This window comes from Epinephelus moara, chromosome 9 (assembly GCF_006386435.1).
Source record: "Epinephelus moara isolate mb chromosome 9, YSFRI_EMoa_1.0, whole genome shotgun sequence".
NCBI classification, from domain to species: domain Eukaryota; kingdom Metazoa; phylum Chordata; class Actinopteri; order Perciformes; family Serranidae; genus Epinephelus; species Epinephelus moara.
This window is the reverse complement of record NC_065514.1, coordinates 3,032,739-3,042,382: the sequence shown is the minus strand read 5'-3', so window position 1 is coordinate 3,042,382 and position 9,644 is coordinate 3,032,739. Positions and strand designations below refer to the sequence as shown.

Sequence of the window (9,644 nt, the reverse complement as noted above, 5' to 3'; positions counted from 1 at the left end):
TCTATGCTCTCACTCTCACCCGCTCAAGCGTGCCTGTGGTGTGCAGCGGTGAAATGGGTCCCCGCTGAAACACTTTCCCGCCGCGCACGTTCCGGACGTTGTTTGGGCTATTCACCGGTATTGCGGTATATGAAAAATTCATATCATAACGAAAATAAATACCGGTCTTCAGTACAAACCGGTATACCGCCCAGCCCTACCTCGAAGCCTACGCCTGTCACAGACAAAAACCCCAGGTGCCAAATAAATCGGCTAACACAGATACAGCGTCGGGCTGAATGACTAGAATGAAACAAAATGGACGTTCAGTTTGATTATATTTTTAAAATGTACGTAACAAAAACCAAACTGAAGTTTAGAGCTGAGGAACATCAGAGCGAAGACAAATATGTGAAGGTGCACTGTTGTTTGTTTCTGCTCTGCAGTCAGGTCTTTAAAATTTAAGAGTATTTTTAGGCCCAAATATATTTAATAGTTTGTATTAATCAGTTTGTGAGTGAAAGTGAAGGATCTCTCAGTGTTAGCAGTTTGATAAACACAGGCCTGGTTATTAAGAGCCCCTCAGTTAGCGGGTCAGTGACAGTGAGCCCGATGCAGCCGAGCACACACAGCGTGCGACGTGGCCCCTGAGAAATCGTTGCTTCATTTAATTGCATTAATTAAAGTGCTGATGTGTTTGTGCCTTTTATAGGAGCCCGTATTGACACGGCCGGCCGGCACTGACAAATTACACGGCTGCCATGTTTGATTAATCGCCGCTTTAACATACATGTTAGCCGTGAAACATTTCAAATGTAATAATAAAAGAGCACATCATTCACCGCACAAACAGCCGCTCTCATAAACTCAAGATGTGAATGAATCATTGTGAGAAAGCTTTTTTAGACCTGACATCATTCAGCCGAGGCGGCCACACCATCACTCTGCTGCTGCTAACAAACACACACTCCTCTCTCAGGAACAAACACCATGTTTGACACAGTTATGACGCTGGAGTTTGATTCACACGTTTACTCAGAGACTGACCGAGCTCCTCTACAGCTTTACCATCACCCTGTGTATTTTATGGTCCTCAACATTAACGTTTATTGTTTATCACATGTATATTTTGGATTTTCACCTTCTTAATCATCTTATATTTTGCTCTGCACCTCAGATTCCCTCAGGATCAATAAAGTTATGCTGTGATCCATCTCTGCGTGTGATAATCAGACTGTGACTGTGCTCCAGTGTGCAGCCTCTACAATCTGACTGTGCTGCATGCGTCTCTGCTCCCTTCATATCAGCCACACATTCCTGTCTTTAATAGTAATAGCAGTATTTGTGTGTGGTGTCACAGATATCAGCGTCGTAGTGCGACACCTCGTTAAAGCTCCAGCTGCGGCCTGAACAGTTTGTGTTAGCTGATAAGACTCAATAGACTTTAATGGCTGCATTTATCCTGTTACACTAATATTAGTGTTACACATGATATGGTGATGTGACAGGCTGCTCATGTCACTGAACAACTTCTCACCACGCTGGGTCACATGTTACAACCTTTAATATATAAATCGATTAAAGGGAAGATTATGAAGTGTGTATGTGTCCTCTGTAGGGGACATGACGCTCAGGCCTTTATGTCAAACACCATGCATGCCGTCTGTTTGAGTCTTGACGTGCTGTACTGAGGACACCCTGGGCTTTCTGGTGATGTAACGTTCATGAGGTTGTGACCGATGTATCCTCTGTCACACTGAACGGCAGTCAGGGAGATAAATGATCAAATTTAGAAAGACATGTTTCTAATGTTCATATGGATGTTGTTTTTATTTATGAGTCATTTATGAGTTTCTTTCCCTCCTGCCTAAATTCAGCATGTTTCCTTGTGTGAGGTCGTAGTCGAATGGCATGGATGTGGCTTCATTTACATTTTAGAGGTGCACGTTAATTTTTAATTTTCAATATACACATTTTAACCCTTGTCCTTTGTGGAGGACAGGGGGACTTCGTTCTTCTCATTTTCAACCATTTTCCGTTCTTTAACAAACAGGAAATATCCCAGAGCTGGGCAGTAGAGCAGGATGTTCAACGCTCAGACGAGGATAGATCAGCCGTCGCCCATTCAACATGCTGACTTGGCTGAAAAAAAAAAAAAAGCCGACAAGTGCCAAAAAGGGGCAACAACCCAGAAGTTGCCGTAAACCAGTGCTTGTCAGTGACTTCCAGATACCGACAAAAAAGCTGTCCTTTCACGGCAACATGATACCCGGCCAGTAACCGTTGTTGTTTAACGGTGCACAGCAGCGTCAGGGTAAAAACACGGCGGGACAACAATGTAAGATAAGAGATGGATGGGTCCAACAACCACTGACTTCCACCCCAGAGACCGGTGTTAGCTTACCGTTTGAATGCAAAGCCAAACCCTGTTCTTTTTTCCTAAACACAACCATGTGTGTTGTTGAAGGAAAACGTCGATTTGCGTTGTTGTACCGACATAGTGCTTTTATTTTGAAAGAGACTGTATGCAAACTGTACATTTCCTGTGAAAACAGAAGTGTTTTTTGAAAACAGACGATGCATGTAACAGGCTGAAGTTGACACGGCGACCCAGAACGTCAACAACCAACACACCCAGCGTGTCAATGTCTCGGTAAAGAACAACCCCATTTTGTGGCACCATCCCCGCGAAGGGTCTTAAAAGCTGCTGGAAACACGAGGACTCGCTAAATCACAACCAGTTCTGCTGTTTGTTGGTCTCGGTGTTCTACAGCTCTGCAGGTTTACAGAAACAGTATATCGATTCTTTGGACGACAACACAATCTTTGGCGATATTACAAAGTCTGCCACGAGTAGATGTGATTCAGGGGCCTGCGATCCATCTGAGATTATATTATCTGCCCATTGAACGCAATGCTGCCACCTTTCTTTTTTACATTTGGCCGCAAAAGGTCATACAGTTGTGTTAGAAATAATAGATGTGTGCTGTTCAATTGGTGAAGTCATTCATTCAGTGAAAAAACAGGTGGCCCTTATTCAAGGATGAAGGCAGCACATGTTGTACATGCTGGTTATAGTGTATTTCTCTCTGGAAATCCGAGTAACGTGAGTTGTTCCAGACATTGTTCAGAAGAACAGCGTACTTTGATTAAAAAGTTGATTGGAGAGGGGAAAACATATGAGAAGGGGGAAAAAATGATCTCAAATGCTTTAAAATGGCAACAAAACCAGAAAGATGTGGAAGAAACTGAAAACTACCATTGGAATGAGACGAAGAAGAGACAGAATGGCAAAGACTCAGCCAATGATCAGCTCCAGGGAGATCAAAGAAAGTCTTACGTTACCTGTTAGTGCTGTAACAATTAGAGGACGCCTATGTGACGCCAAGCGATCGGCAAGAAGCCCCCGCAAAGTCCCATTGTTGCAAAAACGACGTGCTGAAGAGGTCACAGTTTGCCAAAGAACCCACTGACTGGTCTAAAGAGAAATGGTGCAACACTTTGTGGACTGATGAAAGCAAGATTGTTCTCTCTGGGTCTAGGGGTCGCAGACTGTTTGTTAGACGACTTCCAAACACTGAATTCAAGCCACAGTACACTGAGTGCGTTTACATGAACAGATTAATTCCCTTTTCATTCGGAATGAAAGTTCATTCCTATTAAAAGTGATCTTGTAAACACCTAATTCGGAATGAAAATGGCCAGTGCGATTGAAAATTCAATCCGATGTAAGGGGCTGGAATATTCCGTTTCTAATTCAGAATGAAAGAATTTCTCACACTTGTATACACTCATTCCTCTTTAAGTTCATTCCGGTCTTTCTGCACATGCTCATTTCCTTGCGCTTCTGGCGCGATGACGTATATAGCGCGCATAGCAACGGGCTGCATAGCAACGGGCTGAGATAGAGCAGTCGGACTCGTTGCACTCACCGGTTTCCATTCTCCACAGCACGGTCTTCTATCTCCCTTCTTCGACCTTCTACCTCCCTTCTCCTCCTCAACAGACGAAGCATTAGCAGAACAAGGTTGTTGTCGTACTGCTGCTTCAAGAATATAAGCAACACAAGCCTGAAAAAGGCACTAAGAACGGCGTCGTCAAGCATCTTGTTATCCGGAGTGAGGACTACAGTGTTTTCTTCCCCTAAACGTTAACACGTAACATCTGCCCCGCCCCCTATCCAATCAGAAACCTTCCCTGCCCCAAACCTTGCACGGACCTGAATAAAGGCGATTAAACTGATCTCCGTGTAAACCCTCATTCAGAATGAATGTTTCTCATGTAAACTACCTGGAGAAACTTTAATTCAGAATGATTTCATTCAGATTGATTTAATTCCGAATGAGAAGCCATCATGTAACTGCACCTAGTGTGAAGACAGTGAAGCATGGTGGCGCAAGCATCATGATATGGGGATGTTTCTCAGACTATGGTGTTGGGCCTATTTATCGCATACCAGGGATCATGGATCAGTGTGAATATATTAAAATACTTGAAGAGGTCATGTTGTCTTATGTAGAAGAGGAAATGACCTTGAAATGGGCGTTTCAACAAGACAATGACCCCAAACACACCAGTAAGCGAGCAGCATCTTGGTTCCAGACCAATAAGATCAGCGTTATAGAGTGGCCAGCCCAATCCCTGGACCTTGGTCCAATAGAAAACTTGTGGGGTGACATCAAAAATGCTGTTTCTGAGGCAAAACCAAAAAATGCAGTCGACTTGTGGAATGTAGTCCGATCGTCCTGGGCTGGAACACCTGCTCACAGGTACCAGAAGTTGGTTGACTCCATGCAACACAGATGTGAAGCAGTTCTCAGACACAGTGGTTATACAACTAAATATTAGTTCAGTGATTCACAGGAAAGCTAAGTCTTCAAGTAAATGTTTGAGTTTGTAAAGAAAAGTGCTGACACTGCTATTGAACAGCCTAATATTCATTTGTCTTCACTTTCCGTAAAGTCATTTTGGATTTGGAATAGAATGTGCAGCGTTCCCGATGCATTTGCGAGTATGGAAATAAAAGCTATTAGAAGGATTTTGTGCTTTACTCACTTTTTAAAACACACCGCTATTATTTCTAACACATCTGTATCTCGACGTGGAGAGTCCATGACCAGACGTTATAAGTGATGAGGATGGAGTGAGGGTGTGTCGGGGACAACCACATGGGACACACCGTAAAAACTAGGGTGACAGCCGACCGTCGGCTCGGTGTATCAGGGTCTTTATTCTCACTGAAACAAACTGCTTGATTTTTGATGGATTATACAAAAATAATTTTGGAAAAACTGCAGTGAAAATACCAAAATCTCCTGAAGGAACTGTGTGTGTCTGTATATATATACACTCATTTAAATATATATATTATATATGGTCATGATGCCTGAGAGGGTGTGTGTGTAATGTGTGTGTAATGTGTGTATAATGTGCTCCTGGGTGTCCTGATCTGTGATCGAGAGAAAAAAGACCTGTTGAAAAAGAGGCTATTTAATTAAGTAGCTAACAAAATACAAATCTCAATAGCTTGGGAAATAATTGTGCAACCCTCATTAAGCATTCCATCTGGGCAATTACCCTCTTTTTAGACTCTGGAGTTATAAATGACTGGCCGGTAATTGAAGCTAGCAGTCAGCGAGAGCCTGAGATGAACTGAATTACACAATGTCATTAAAATAAATACATCAAATAATTATCCGATGGAAAATAAATGGACTGAACGCGTGTAATTGTTCTTTCGAATTAGTTCCTGCGGCACTCTGCGAGCCATCACTCAACCTCTGCTGCAGGAAGCATCCTGCCTGGATACACAGCTCGCTCCGCCATAATCACTCTTACACTTCTTACATTTCCCACATCATTGAGCTTCGCACAACGCCGGCGAGCGTGGAGGTGCTCCTGCTGCCGACATGATCTCCACAGAGCAGAGTAAACACAGCTCTTCTTTGATTGCACCATTTATAAGATTAAGCAGCGCACAATTGAAGAAAAGCTCATTTCTTGCTCCAAATATAGAGCCCGTCCTGGAGTAAGAACCATTGTGTGCGACGCGTCTTTGTCCTCTCTGACAGATTACTTCCTTGATTTGGTAAAAAAGGGGAATCCTTTCCTTTTTTACCTTGAACTCTGCAGAGGAGCCTGCGCCTGAAACATTTCCCGCTGAATTGATAGTGACCTGATTTATGGGCCTTATTGCGCCGTATAATTAATTTTATGCATATGACTTCCTTTACAATTACCATGCGGGCCGATTGGAGAAGTTCACTGCTTATATGAAGCCATCAATAATTGCAGATTCATCAGTGGGCGGGCTGAACATCTGCAGCAGGAGAGAGCAGAGAGGAGATTGTCTCCTGGAAGTGAGAGATTGTGGAAAAGGGCAAACGCTCCAGGTCGACTAAACCCTTTAAACAAGTGTGCAGAACAAATCTGAAGGACGTTTAGAGAGTCAGAGTTTTGTCCTGCAGTCTGTCCAACACTCAGGGGCAGCGTCAGGAACCACGGGCCGGGTGCATAAAGCACAAATTAAGGTTTTCTTTGAATACAATCAGTTGCACAAACACCCTTAAGTCTACTCCTTAAGGTTTTCCCCTTATCTTGGTCTTATACTTAAGGAACTCTTTAAAGTTTGTTAAACCGTTGCACAGAGGACCTTAGTAACCAAAGTAAGGGACAAAACATGAGGGACGTCTGACTGCATCTAAACGGCAACATGTCTGAGTTTATGGTGATAAATGAGGAAAATGGAGGCGTCCCGAGAAGAGCGCTCTGCGACTGAGAGAACCTGATGGACACCCTGAATGATGAGCAACTGACTTTCCACTTTAAGCTTGACGAGAGGTCAGTTTATGATTGGTCTCAGTGTCTAAAGTTGGATCACTCAACTTTCTGAAGCTGTGCTCTTCCAGCCCCGTGACAATTCATGATTGACCGGCGGTTTTACGCAACAGGATCTTTGCAATCAGTTTTCGGCGAGGATTTCATGTACAGAAGAAAACTGTGTGCTGCATCATTCACCAGGTCTCAGACGCCCTCACCCGTCTGCCAACACTGTGGTGAAGTTCCCGTCCCAAACATAATGTATCAGGATTATCAACACGTGGAACTTGTTTCTGTTTGTAGGAGTCACTGAAGCTTTCTGCACCGCCGCTAATGATACCGCATGTGTCATCTGACATTCTTATTCAGCTGTTTCATATTTTTTGTTTACTTTAACAGGCAAAATCAGTCGTTAGATTAGTCGACTAATTGAAAAAATAATCGTTAGATTAATCAATAAAATAGCTGTTAGGTGCAGCCCTGGTAACGGGGGATCAGATTTGATTAACAGAAAAACTAGCGCTGCTGCCTGAAAGTCTGAGATTCGAACAATCAGTCAGAGAGCGTTCAGTCGACTGAGGATGTTTCAAGCTGAGAATTTTTTTCTTTGTTTGTTTGTTTTATTTTTAGCCCGTCAGTGTGCAGCAAACTTCTGAGGACGTTTCGATCCCTGGATTTAGCTGCAGAGTGAGCGCTCCTCACTTTGACGCTGCTCTTCAGTACAGGCAGCTGCAGACACAATGCTGCAGCCCAGAGGAAGACAGACTTTGCCTGTTCAGGCTCTGAGATAACATTACTGAGTAGAATTCTGTGGCATTGTTTGATTTACAGTGTCATATAATCTGTTGCTTCCAGTGTTTCCCCTGAGGATGAATTCAGGATTTTCTAAACATTCATTTATTTGTGGCCGTCGCCACAGTAACAACGTGTGCCGCCACATTTGGATTTTTTATTTTTAGAGCTGGACCGTTCGTTGGGAGTGCTGTTGGATTGGATTTACCGTTCAGTCCCTCACTGCTCCATCTGTGCTCAGAGTGCAGAGCGTACTCTGAGCACAGATGGAGCAGTGAAACTGAACCGGTTATTGCACTACAGTCTAAAAGTTGTCTTTCACTAACCTCTGCGGTAGCTGCTCCTCTCATCCACTGATGTCATCTGATCAGCTCTGATCTGATCAACTGATCAATTATCCACTCCACAACTCCAACATCCACAAACTGCTGCTGCAGGAAAAAAAGAAATCATTAATAGTTCTGCGCTGTGTTCACTGAGCCAAAATTATTGTTTTTTGTGATTTTCTTTTCATTTGAATTTAAAAAAAAGACATCATCAGGTACACTGCCACTTGCACAGCACACTTTTTTGTAACTGACAAAACAACACCATGCAGACAAATAAACAGACAAATAACAGAAAAAAACAAAGGTGCAGACAAATAAACAATTAAACACTACCCTTTAAACAAACTAACTAAACCAGGTCACCGGGAGGAGTTACGGTGGTGTTGGGCGTTACGATCGAACAACTGCATCACGACATATCTCAGGATTTCGGCAGTTTCACAGTGCATCACTGCACCTCCTTAAGTTTCTAGTTTGGGCGTTTGGAGTGTGAGAATCATACTGATCTAAATCATGATCAAGATTACGTACCACAATCATTCTGTATAAAAACAGAATAAAAAAAGGAAAAAAATTTGAAGAAAAATTCTAATAATGCTGCGACATAATTTTAAAAATATAATATTGATAATTATAAAATATAGTTTTTCTCTGGCATCTTTTTTTTCCCCGTGCTTTTTCAGAAATACTTTTCTAAATCTATTAATTTTTTCTATTATTTTATTAACATTTCTTACCAAGTTGCTCGTTCCCTTTTTCCCCATGTTTTTGAAAGAAACACACCATGTGTTCAGGGTTTAAAGGGTTAAATACTTGAGGAAAGCGTCTGACAGCAGCACAAGAAAAGTAATGTCGTTCCAGAAGCTTCGTTAGCGGTAATGAAATGAGCGCCACAGACCCTGGAGTCTCCCGACGGTGCTCAGTCCTTTTGTTTGAGCGCTGCAGTCCAGACTTTGTACTGGTTTGTTTCAGGACTGAAGCTCAGAGTTTCATATGTTGTTTACATGGAACAACAATGTCGTTACCTAGCAACCAAAAGATGCCTTGGAAAGGTCTTAAAAGGAAAGTTAAATGTGCAGTATGTATTTCTGCCGCTAGGGGTCTCAAACCAAAACAATAACAGAAGACGGAGTTGGATGACGTCACAAAGTAGCGTGGGATCATGGGAGTTGTAGTCATATAACAGATACAGATCTGACATTCCTCACTCCGTGAAACCGAAACCGACTGTGGCAGTTTTTTTGGCAGAGCGAGCTACTTACTTTAGCTGAGCGGTTAGCAATCTGCTAGTTATTTGAGCAAACTGCTAGTTACTTAGCTTTACAGTTAGCGATGGCTTCTCCCTCTCTGCTGCTCTCTCTTGCTCAGTGCGTCTTATGTTTAGCTATTCATCTGCCTCTTTTATAAATGCAGTTCATTTACTGGCATCAGCTCAGCATTATAGAAACCTATCATTAGATGTTGTGGTTAGCCAGCCTCCGCTCTGCAGCGGACGCTGCTGGCCGGAGCGCTGGTGCCCCAGCGGGCAGCAGTGCTTGCAATACACTGGTGGAAATGATTAATATTTCTATAACATCAGCCAGATGTTTGCTTACCTGTCTAGTAGAACACACGCGAGGTCGGCGTCGAATTGTAGTCCTAGATTTTCACAAAGCTCTCTCCATCTCAGAAAGGCCACACCAATATTTATCCTTGATTTAGCTCTCTTCTTATCCCAAATTCTTC

At 42.9% G+C, this 9,644-nt stretch overlaps 1 protein-coding gene across 1 annotated transcript in view; it reads right to left on the bottom strand.

The window, feature by feature from the left end:
- Positions 1-9,644, bottom strand: part of LOC126396068 (uncharacterized) — a 737,953-nt gene that overhangs the window by 463,579 nt on the left and 264,730 nt on the right. The window lies entirely within an intron of this gene.